This window comes from Mustela putorius, unplaced genomic scaffold (assembly GCF_011764305.1).
Source record: "Mustela putorius furo isolate JIRA1106 unplaced genomic scaffold, ASM1176430v1.1 tig00003972_pilon_pilon_pilon, whole genome shotgun sequence".
Classification (NCBI taxonomy): Eukaryota; Metazoa; Chordata; class Mammalia; order Carnivora; family Mustelidae; genus Mustela; species Mustela putorius.
The window spans coordinates 2,229,642-2,241,643 of NW_025422115.1; positions in this window are offsets into that span (position 1 = coordinate 2,229,642).

Consider the following 12,002-nt stretch of genomic DNA (forward strand, 5'->3'; position numbering starts at 1 on the left):
AGATAATTATTGTCTGTTAGGACATGATTAAGAAGTGAAGTTACTTAAAAAAAAAAATACACACACACACACACATATAGATAGGTGTATGTTTAAACGGCTTCAAATTCCATTGTGGGAAGCCGTGCAATCAACTACTTAATGTGTCAATGATGCCTTGCAGTCAACCTCAGGAAATCTTTTTACAGATATTTATTATCCAAAGCCACGTCACCTCAGACCACAAAAGGAAATTCTGTGCTTAGTACATAAAGGCACTACGGTCTAAAGAAGGTTTGCTTTCAGCACTTGGAGTTTTCTCGCAAAACCTCCATAAACTCACCACAAACCACAATGTAAACCAGCTCACTTTAGATATGACTTGTTAACCTAATTCTTCCAAATTAATTCGCCCATTTTAAAAGGGATTTCTTGCTAAAGATGCAAACAGAAGCTCCAAAGCCATGAGAACACCCGTTTGAGTTCCTAAGGTTGGCAGGGACAAATATTAATCTTCGGGAAAATAAAAGCACATAAGGAAAACACCAAATCCTACAGTGCCAAATGTAATATTTTTACAAGTTTAACTTAATTCGATCTGAGAAATAAATATCTCCATTTCGGGAACGGAGAACGTATGTGGCATCCCCAGTCCGTTTCCCTAAAGGGGAAAAAGAATGTGGATTCTGTTTTCAATTGCTCAGTTGCTGATCTCTCTGCTACTCTATATGTAAGGTTGCTAGACAAATATTATCAAGAGGCTTAATTCTTACTGATTTTTTTTTTACATGTCAGTGTTTTATTTTGCTTCCCCCCTCCTTCGTTCCGTCCACGTATTTCATTCCATGGGTATATCCCGCACACACACATCTGTAGCTGGCAATCGGGGATGTAGAGATACAGACATGACCCCCAAAAATCGAGTACCTCATCTCTGTACTCCAATATTCTCAATTCAGCAACACACCAAGTCAGGCAGAGTTTGGAAACAGAAACTCATTCCCATTTGGTAGTAAACACAGCAATTCTCCTAGGCGGGCATGACTCAGTGTTGCATTTTTTCAAAACAATGTTACCTTCCTCCTTCTCTAAAAGCAGTACACTCTAACTTCCCACATGTTCTCAGAGAAAAGACTTGGTGAAGTAAAATCAAACACAGCTTCACACTCGGACAAAATAACAACCCTGCTGGGGTACTGGGCATTGTTTTCTCCTGCAAGTGTTCAATTGTGGTTAATAGCTCCTTTTTCTGGAATCCTGCAGCAACCTTTAGTAAATGAATTCAGGAGCTGCTACCAGGAAAAACTTAAAACTTGTGTCATTAAAAAAAAAAAAATTGTGAAACACACAAAGAAGAATGATTTGCTGTTGCCTTGCGATTTCCTCTGCAAATTTTCCCTAGAAGTTGTCAGATCCATCCACATCCCTCTGGGCCCTAAGTGGCTAAGTGATGTACGTTGTGTAGACAGACACATGCATAGACTTTAGAGCTTAAGACTGTGTTTAGAAGGAATGCGGAACAATATGTGAAATTTCTTTATCAACATTCTGCTGCAGTTTCCGTTTTCAATCAAAACTATCTAGCTGTGTAAATTGCAGTTGACTTGGTCTTTTATAATCGCTACTGCTCTGTGTGAGTATAAATTTGTTTTATTTCACAAGGATGTGTGAATAGCTGTTTTTGACATCTTCTAACTGGAGCCTATGGTCAACTCTTACAGAGTAAGAATCCTTTGAGGTCACAGTATAAATGATTGTACTTCTCTACAACACTTCAAGCAAGGCTTGACCTGCTCCGTGCTGCCTAGTGCTCGTGTACTCTGCACTCCAGCCAAAGGCTGGTCTAGATATGGCCCAGGCTCCTGGTGGCCCTTCCTCCAGCAGCCATGCCCTGGGAGTATGTCCATTTGCAGAGAAGCAAACACCTGTGAACATCCAGCAGGGCCCAAGATCAAGTAAACTTACAAAAAGCTCTGAAAGAACAGTTCTAACGATGCTACTATCAGCTACATTTCTGGCATTGTTTGGAAAAAGCAAGGTGAGGATACGGGTGAAGGCTGCCCAGGGCACTTTCCTGCCCAAACCCTGAGAGCGTTAATTTCTTACTAAATTTTAAATTTTTTAATGTTAAAAATATAAATAAAAATTTTCATCTTTAATTTGTTAAAGTTCTCAATTATTTTGTTTTGTTCCAAGATTATTATATTTGAAACTTGTCTTCATATTAGATAGCTTTCACAGTGTATTAACATTATATACATTTTGGAATCATCTCAATTATTTCTCCAAACTTGGACCCCATTGGCTGTTTTAAATAGTAGTAGCAATCGATAGGGCCATCTGGAACATAGAGAATTCTCCACCATTTGCTCATTTCATGAGTATACCATGGCCTGAGAAATTCAAGAAATGAGGTGATTCAACTCAATTATTCTTTCTAAACAGGATTAAAATCCACTGTTTTTAAGATTTTATTTATTTATTTGACAGACAGAGATCACAAGTAGGCAGAGAGGCAGGCGGGGGGTGGAGGGGAAGCAGACTCCCTGCTGAGCAGAGAGCCCGATTCGGGGCTCGATCCCAGCATCCTGGGATCATGACCAGAGCCGAAGGCAGAGGCTTTAACCCACTGAGCCACCAGGCGCCCCTAAAATCCACTTTTTAACTACCACGGGAAACCTGACACAGTGAAGACATACAGAGCTCACGTACCCTGTACGGAACTTCTCACAGTGTCTACTACATTGTGTTTTTTTAATTTCACTCTATTAAAGGCTCAGAAAAAGGTAACAGGAATTATAGCTACAATACACAAAGAGAACATAAACTGTAGTAAACAGGCAAACAGAACAAAGGAAGAAGAGGTCAAAGGGAAGATAGTAAGGCGAATGTATTCCAGTGCCAAGTGGGGGAGGTTTCACCTCGGAGCTCAGGCCCAGGTGACTGCCCCGTTGTGTCACGCCGCCCACAACGGTACAAGCCTAACATAGTTTATATCGTCAAACAAGGAATACAGAAATGATTATTTGGGAATTTGTAGAAGATGAGTTGTACTTGAGACGAAATTTTATTTTATCACCCCAGGCCCATATGGAGAGAAAGTGGATAGTAAATTTCTTTATTTTTTTATTTAGAAATTGTGATACAGAAATATGCTAATTAGACCTTATTAAATATAAATTCTATTTATCTAATTATCTGAATGACTTAAGGCTGAATTTATCTTAATTTCATATTATAATTGGCTTTACATTAAGCATTGCAAATGTGAATTCCTACACCTGCTCAACATGCTTCTTTTCATTAACAAACTTGCAGGACCTTTGCTTTATACTGTAGTTTTCCAGGGACTAGATACAAATGTACACAAAATCCTACTTCTACAAGTTTGGTTTATTCCGGTAAAGGCTCTTAATTCTTGGAGAATGATTTCCGAATCCTTCCAACAGATGACGCACACCCAATTTCTACCTCCATATGTAAAGCAGAACTTTCTCCTGGTTTTATCATTTCATTTCATCTTCTGTCTTCCGGTAGAAAGAAGCAGCAAGAACGACTAGGAAGGAGAATGGGATGGATACAAGAGGAGTGCGGTTGCTTCAGATTTACTGTCCAAATGCCGTATTCTCAGTGTTCATGGCTGGCTGCTGGCACCTTCAGAGTTTTCCCCTAAATACAAACATTCCACGCAGCACCTAAATTAGCAATTCGCTCTAACATCAGGAGTGGTGACAAGGAAGGAGCAAAAAACCATTGGGGTCAGGTGGACCGGGTGTTAAATTCTATCCTTGCTATTTATGAAGCTTTTCTTGAGACCACGGGGCCAGCGACTTAACTTGCTGAACCTCTGTTTGGCTCAGTTGTAAAAAAGAGATGATACGGTAGCCCTCCTTATCAGGGGTCTCACTTAGCCGTGGTCAACAGCAATCCAGGAGGAGGTGCCCCTCCTTTGGACGTATGGTCAGAAGGTCAATGGTAGCCCAACGCTGTGTCACAATGCTTTTGTCTGTCACCTCACTTCATCTCACCACGCAGGGATTTTATCATTTCGCCTCATCACGGGAAGGGTGAGTACAGTCTAGCAAGCTATTTTAAGAGAGAAAGACCACATTTACAGAACTCTTGTTACAATCATGTGCTAATCGATCGTTTTGAGTATTAGTTATTGTCGTTAATCTCTTACTGTGCTTACTTTCTGAACTTTATCATTCGTATGTAGGTATGTATGTATAGGAAAATATACAATATATATGAGCTTTGGTACTATTCACCATTTCACTATTCAGGCATCCCCTGGCATCTTGGAATGTGTCCCCTGTGGATAGGGCAGAGTATTTTTTTTTTTTAAATCTTTTTTTTTTTTTTTAAGATTTATTTATTTATTTATTTGACAGAGAGAAATTACAAGTACACTGAGAGGCAGGCAGAGAGAGAGAAGGAAGCAGGCTCCCTGCTGAGCAGAGAGCCCGATGTGGGACTCGATCCCAGGACTCTGAGATCATGACCTGAGCCGAAGGCAGCGGCTTAACCCACTGAGCCACCCAGGCGCCCAGGGCAGAGTATTTTTGACATCAATATTCAGGATCGCTACTAGGATTAGGGACATACATGAACCCCTAATAGCACACAGCCTGGCCCATGTTTGGCACTCAGTAAAACGTAGATGATGTTATTAAGTATCCTGCTCAGAAACAAATATATTATATCCCCAGAAATGAACTGCAACATAAACAGATTCTAAATCAAGTGGCTAATTCACATGATTTTCAGTATTGTGCACTGAGTCCCAATTTTTTTTATTTATTTAATTTTTTTTCAGTGATCCAAAACTCGTTGTTTATGCACCACACCCAGTGCTTAATACAATATGCTCCATGAAGTATGTGCCCTCTGTAATACCCACCACCAGGCTCACCCCCTCCACCTGCCCCCCCACAAAACTCTCAGTCGCAATGTGTTTTTTTTTAAATTATTTATTTATTTGATAGAGATCACAAGTAGGCAGAGAAGAAGGCAGAGAGAGAGGAGGAAGCAGGCTCCCTGCAGAGCAGAGAGCCTGATACGGGGCTCCATCCCAGGACCCCGGGATCATGACCTGAGCCAAAGGCAGAGGCTTTAACCCACTGAGCCACCCGGGCACCCCAGTCCCAATGTTTTTAAAGATGGTCCTAACTGAGGTTTCTGAAAGACACTAGAAAGTCATATTATGCAGGCTTCAACAGGGGACCTAGAAGGGATTACGAGATTGTCAGTCCAAGGAAACTAGAATGCAGAGAGAGATGTGTGATGTTTTTATAGTACTTCTCATTGAGCATCTAAAACACCAGGCAAAGTAATTTATAGACATTCCCTTCTTAATACAACACATCTATAAGGCAGGTACTATGTACACACGCACTCTAAAATAGAGAAAACTGAGACACAGGGAATAAATTCCCTCCAGGTCCCAAAGCTTGTAAGTGGAGTTGATGAGATTTTAACTCTCACAGTGGGACTCTGGAGCACATGCTGCTAACTTCTATGTCAGAATAAATACAAGAAGCAAAGCTACAGATCAGGTTTGTGATGGAAGAGGTACTAAAGGATTAGACAGAGGGAAGAAGAGAGAATGCAAATCTTAGCTACAAAAGTCAAGAGACATGGCAAGGTGCCAGCAGGTGGAATTATTTGTTTCAAGGCCAATGGCAGTCTATCCAAGTGACCAGGTTGAGTTCGAAAAATCAGCACATTTCCTTTCATTGACTATGTCTTTTTCTGAAACGACAAATCACTTTCTCCAAAAAAAAGCATTTATACAGGTCTACAAATGGCCAAGACACATATGAAAAGATGCTCAACGTCATTAACAGCTAGAGAACCGTAAATCACAACCATACACAATACTACACGCATACGAGGATAGCTTTCAGAAAAGGAGACAATAACAAGTGTTGACAGGATGTGAAGAAACCGGAACCTTCACACACTGCTGGCAGGAACGTGTTGTGGCAGGCAGCCACTGTGAAAGCAGTTTGGGTGTTCCTCCATAAGTCATACAGAGAATTACCATATGACCTACCAACTCTACCCCTAAATATATATCTGAAAGAATTGAAAACAGATGTTGAAACAAAAATACGTACACAAATGTTCACAGCGGCACAGTTCCTAATAGCCAAAAGGTGGAAACATCCCAAACGTCCATTGACTGAGGAGTGGGTAAACAGCATGAGGCCTATCCGTTCAGTGGAATCTTATTTGGCCATAAACAAAGACAAACATTCTTTTTTTTTTTTTTTAAGATTTTTATTTTATTTATTTGACAGAGAGAGATCACAAGTAGGCAGAGAGACAGGCAGAGAGAGTGGGGGAAGCAGGCTCCCCACTGAGCAGACAGCCCGACATGAGGCTCGATCCCAGGACCCTGAGATCATGACCCAAGCCGAAGGCAGAGGCTTTAACCCATTGAGTCACTCAGGCGCCCCAAAGAAAGACATTCTAATCGTTACTACAACATGAATGAGCCTTAAAAACAGCATGCTCCATGAAAAAAGCCAGACACGAAAGGCTACATGCTGTATAATTTCATTTATATGAAATATAAAAATCGAGTCCAAAAAAAAATCCCTAGAGACAAAACGCAGATGAGTGGTTGTTGCCAGGACTTGGGGGCTGAAAGGTGATAGGAAGTCACTGCTTAAGGGGAATGGGGTTTCCTTTTGGGGTGATTAAAATATTCTCCTAGGGGCACCTGGGTGGCTCAGTGGGTTAAAGCCTCTACCTTCAGTTCGGGTGGTGATCTCGGGGTCCTGGGATCGAGCCCCGTGTGGGGTTCTTTGCTCAGTGGGGAGCCTGCTTCCCCCTCTCTCTCTACCTGCCTCACTGTCTACCTGTGATCTCTCTCTCCATCAAATAAATAAATAAAAATTTTAAAAAAAATTTTTTTAAATAAATAAATAAATAAAATATCCTCCTAGCGATGATGACCCAATACCATCGCTAATAGCACTAAATGTCACTAATGGTAAAGTTGGTGTTCTAGGTATATTATCACACCTTGAAGAAAGAAAAAGAGGACCTTTATGGAAAGCCAGTATGCAGAATAGATCAAAAGTCCCTAAGGAATCTGGCACAGACAGGGGACCTGCAGACAGGAACCCCCTGCCTCACTAGAAGCACTGTCTTTGAAACAGAGAAAGCCAACATGGGTTATTCCTACAACCCATACCCTGATGCTCTGAGGAAAAGCAGAACTGAAGTTTGTCTGTTGCCTCCACATGGAAACGCCAATAAATCTATGAGCCCAATGCTAAGGAAGAGATTTACTAGCTAGAACTTAGAGAATCCACACTGGAAGTTCAGTTTGCATGAAAAACTAAAGGAAGCTTTTCCTCAAACAGAACTGTGGGGATTTTTAGAGTGCTTTTTAAGTTTTTACAGATAGAAATCATAAGCCAAAAAAAAAGAACTTTTCTCTGTTGACTGTCCTGAGAAAAAGAAAATGTAAGAGGTCGTCTTACTTTATAGCACGCACAGCCATTCCTCAATTCCTCTTGCAAAACCAAGTGTGAGGACATGTTTCCCAAGGCGAACCCAGCATTTTAAAGTCATTCTATCCATTGCTTTAAAAGTCCCTTCAATAGATGTTGGAATCTTTTTGTCTACTTATTTGTGAGGAAGCATTCCGCTTGGTGTCCTATGGCAGGACTCAAGATTCAGCCTTTCTCCTGGTGCTCAAATGAATTATGGGAGACAATACAGCCACTCTAGAACCACCCTTGAACTTGCTCACCTCCTTGAGATCTAATCTCCTCTGTCCCGTCTCCCTCTGGACAGTTTCCCACAAACCGCTTATTAGGTGTTATTATTATGTGTTCCCATCCCTACCCGGCAAGGGGCAGGGAGGGATGGTGGTGCTTAGGATAAGACCCTTTCTTCATTGTAAGCAGGAGAATTTCTCAAGAGCAACACAGGCAAATGCTAAAGTGAATGTTGAACCTGGGTTTTCTTGCCACTGTTTGTGTGTAGTGCAGGAAACGGGCTCTCAACATGGTGGTAAGAAGCCTTAAACCCAGATTACAGCACCCGTCTCTCCAGAGTGCTCTTTTTTTGGATAGGAGGTGAAAGGTCATCCTCTCAGACTGGATAGTTGTACTCAAGTAATTACAAGACCCCAGTGTTTCTACAAAAGACATCTTTGAAAGTCCATCCAGAGATTTTTTTTTGGTGGGGGGGGGGAGGGCAAGTGATTTACAAAAAGCAGAATTAAGCAAATGGGGGCATCATTCAAGACCATTTTGTGGAAGAGGCCATAGATTTTAAGTCCCTGTATAATTATTAATAACATAAAAATACAGATTTTTAAAAATGTCGAATAATAAAACGTGCACACTATCTCTCCTATTTTAACAGACTACATAGTATCTCCATTTGTGTCGTCAAGGTCCAAATATAAAAAGAGGTGAACATTGAACTATTGAAATGCTAGAACAGAAGATGCCGAGGTAATGCTCAGTAGAAAACCATGGGTGGCCTTGGACTCCCAATTACACATCTTTATTTTCTCCGCTTAACTTGAGGAATTAAAACTGCTTAAGTAAAAAGGAGATTCAATTTTTATTTTCTTTTCTCTGGGCATCATTCAACCAAGGACAATGACTTGCTAGGATTTTCTCTCTTCTTGAAGGGCAATTGTCAAATGTGAATCTCCAGCATAACAAGATGTTGAGTCAGTGTATTTCTGTGTCAAAGATGGCAGAACCTACTGCAGGTCTAAATGCCCTCCTTTGGATTTAATATAATCAGAGGGAATTTAGGTCAACACTTGGGTCAATAAGTCAGTTTATCCATAGCTAATACTTAGTTTTCCTGTGTTTCTTTAAGGAGCTGTGCACAATTTTCTTTTTTTGTTTTTTGGTGGTTTTTTTTTTTTTTTTTTTTTTTTTTTTTGGCCAGATCCCTGCTCTTTCTTTCCTACACAGAAAGCTGTAACTTGTTGAGACGAAAACCATTTTGACAGAGAATTTCAAAATGGAAACACAATGGTTCATTTTAGGAAATACATTTGCCCTATTATCTTTATTGTTTCTTCCCACACAAAAGGAATCATGTTCTTCAAAAACATATCCCAGCAACTTTTAAGAAATTCTGAATGGTAATAAAACAGTGCCTTGCCATCTCGAGATGGAGGGCTGGAAGTTAGCAAGTTCACCCTCCGTGCTTTAAAATGGAGGCCCCAGCGATGGCTCACTTGGTTTGCAAATATTGACTGGGATCTTACCGTGAGGTTTTGGTGTCTTCACAGCGAAGCAGAGCAATGAGGAATCAGCCAGGAAGCAACCTCAGAGTTCAGTCATGAAGTACAAAGTGCAGAAGATTCTTACGGAGTGTGATCAATAAAAGAAAGTAGAAAAAAAAAAAAAGAAAGGAAAGGCATGTATGTTTGTCACAAATTTAAATTTCAGGAAAAGATCAGATTATATTTACAGGGGAAAAAGACACTTGAATGAGAAATTCCCAGGGTAGAGGTCATGCATCTGATGCCCTCCTGGGCCCAGAAGGGCAATGAATGGAGTCGGTGAAGGGCCAGAAATATTCTCGGGCTTCCTTGTAAGCTCAGCTCTTGAAAAAAGGACATTAAAGAGTCATTTCAGATGATAGAGATGTAGTTTCTCTATTAGTCAGTTTTTTTGAGATATAATTGACATATAACATTATATTAGTTTCAGGTGTACAACATAATGATTCATACTTCAAAATGATCACCATAGTAAGTCGCGCTAACGTCCATCACTACACGTAATTCAATTTCTTTTCTCATGTTGAAAACTTTTAAAAGATCTACTTTCTTAGCAACTCCCAAATACGTAATACAATACTGTTAACTATAGTCACTACGCTTCGCATTATACCTACAGAATTGTTATTCTTTTTTTTTTTTTAAATGAGGTGCTTACTCTTTCCGAAGCAGCAGCAAAAAAGCAAAGTGCTTAAATTGCCTCCTGACCATTGAATATATGCTGTGAAAACCTTGGGAAATAGCTCACTCCATTCCTCACCTAATTCTTGTTTTTTTTTTTTTTTTTTTTTTGAGGATTTTGTTATTTATTTATTTGAGAGCTTGAAAGCACAAGCAGGGAAAGGACAGAGGGAGAGGGAGAAGCAGGCTTCCGGCTGAGCAGGGAGCCTGATGCAGGGCTTGATTCCAGGACCCTGCGATCATGAACTAAGATACTTAACCAACTAAACCACACAGGCACCCCTATTTCTCATCTAATTCTTCAGGAAAAGAACCACTGTGAGCATAAGAGAATAGGAGTCCACTGATGTCTATAGAGGATGAGTGAATCTTTCATAAACTGCATAAAAACAGAAGCAGAACAACAATATTGTTAGTAAAGGGCCCAACCTGAATGAGGTGTAGAGTTCTAGGCCATGGATAGGCAGCAAGAAACAAAACAGACACCTACCTTGCCCTCACAGCGTTTAGATCCTAGTAGGGAAAGAGAGACAGGATCAATTAAGCAAACCATTATTTGCCCTGTCAGGTGGGGAGAGGAAATCAGGAAGTGGTGGTGGGCACTGATATTTCACCCAGTGTGGAAACGGAAGGTTTTTCCAAAAAAGGAACCCTGAGGCAGAGACCCCAGTGAAATGTGTCTGGGCTCCTGGGGACATCCGGGGAAGAACGTTTTGGACACAGGGAACCGCTGAGGCAAACCCTCCCTCATCCATCCACCCGCTCATCCAGGCACGAGTGTGCAAAGTATATCCAAGTGACGGAACAGTAGGGCTGGGACAGAGTGAACAAGGCAGGAGGGCCCAGCAGGGAGCGGGGTCGGGGGGAGGGGGGCAAGAAGATGAAATATAACTGAATCCCGGGTAAGCAGAAAAAAGATTCAGAAACTACAGAAAAGATGTGCTTGGTTCAAGATCTGTGGTTCTTGTGAGCTGAGAACAGGGAGATTTCTAGAACAAGAGCTCTATGAATCCAGAGCAAATCTTTGGAGAGGATGGCGGGAGAACCAGCGTGGGATGCTAGTTTGTGCTGGTGATGTGGCCAGAAGTTTCCTCCTTGTCTACAAAATGACCTTTAAAAGAACAGAAGGAGTTGCCTAGGGCGAATCCAAACTGTGGTAGATATTTCGGGAGCCCACACAATCCCAGCCCTGTAGGTTCCCCCACTGTCCCATACCAGTGAGATGACCCCACACAGGACTAGGAAAGCGGGCAAGAAGCCTGGCTCCAAATTCCGGGGGTAGGAAGATTACTATTACATGAGTCAATGAATCTTCACCTCTCAAATTTGCCACAAATGAAAGAACTTCCTCCGCCCCCTCAAAACATCTGGATGCTGCCTGCCCTAATCGCAAGTGGAAACATCTGGGTATCAGCAGCGAGGGGAATGGGATGGCATCTAAGTAGGATTTTGAACAGTGGAGTAGAAGCATCAAAAAATAGTTTTGCCTTATATAATGTAAATTTACAGTAAACGTAGATATCTCTTGTTTCTTTGTCCATCGGCTGCCCACACCATGGGAAGGAGACAAGGCTTGATGACCAAGAAATGTAATTCTGTGGCCAGGCAGGCTTTTCCCAGTTGATCTGACTCTTAACTACTGAACACGCAGTCTTTTGTATTCTTTCTCCTCTGGCTAGTGAGGTTCCCCTCTGCGACTCTGGAAATCTGGAATTCCTGGGTAATTTTGGTTGCGGCAGATCTCAACTCCCACCCTGCATGCTTTTTGTATGACTAGCTTTCACTCAGGAGGTTCAAGGGGAACATAGAAGCAGTGTGTGTGTGTGAGAGAGAAGGGATGCATCCGTCATTTTATTCAGTGCGTACTACATTGTCATCGCTGTCAAACACAATAAACGTGCGGCTAAAACACTTGGCCACGGATTGATCTGCTCCCACATCTCCCATAGAGAACTCACAGTCACAGAGCCTCCTCCACGAGCCCCCCTCCCAATCTTTAAGGCAGAGGGGAGTGAGCTTCCTGTAACTATTTATTTTGGAAACAGTTGAGGAAGCATCTGACCTC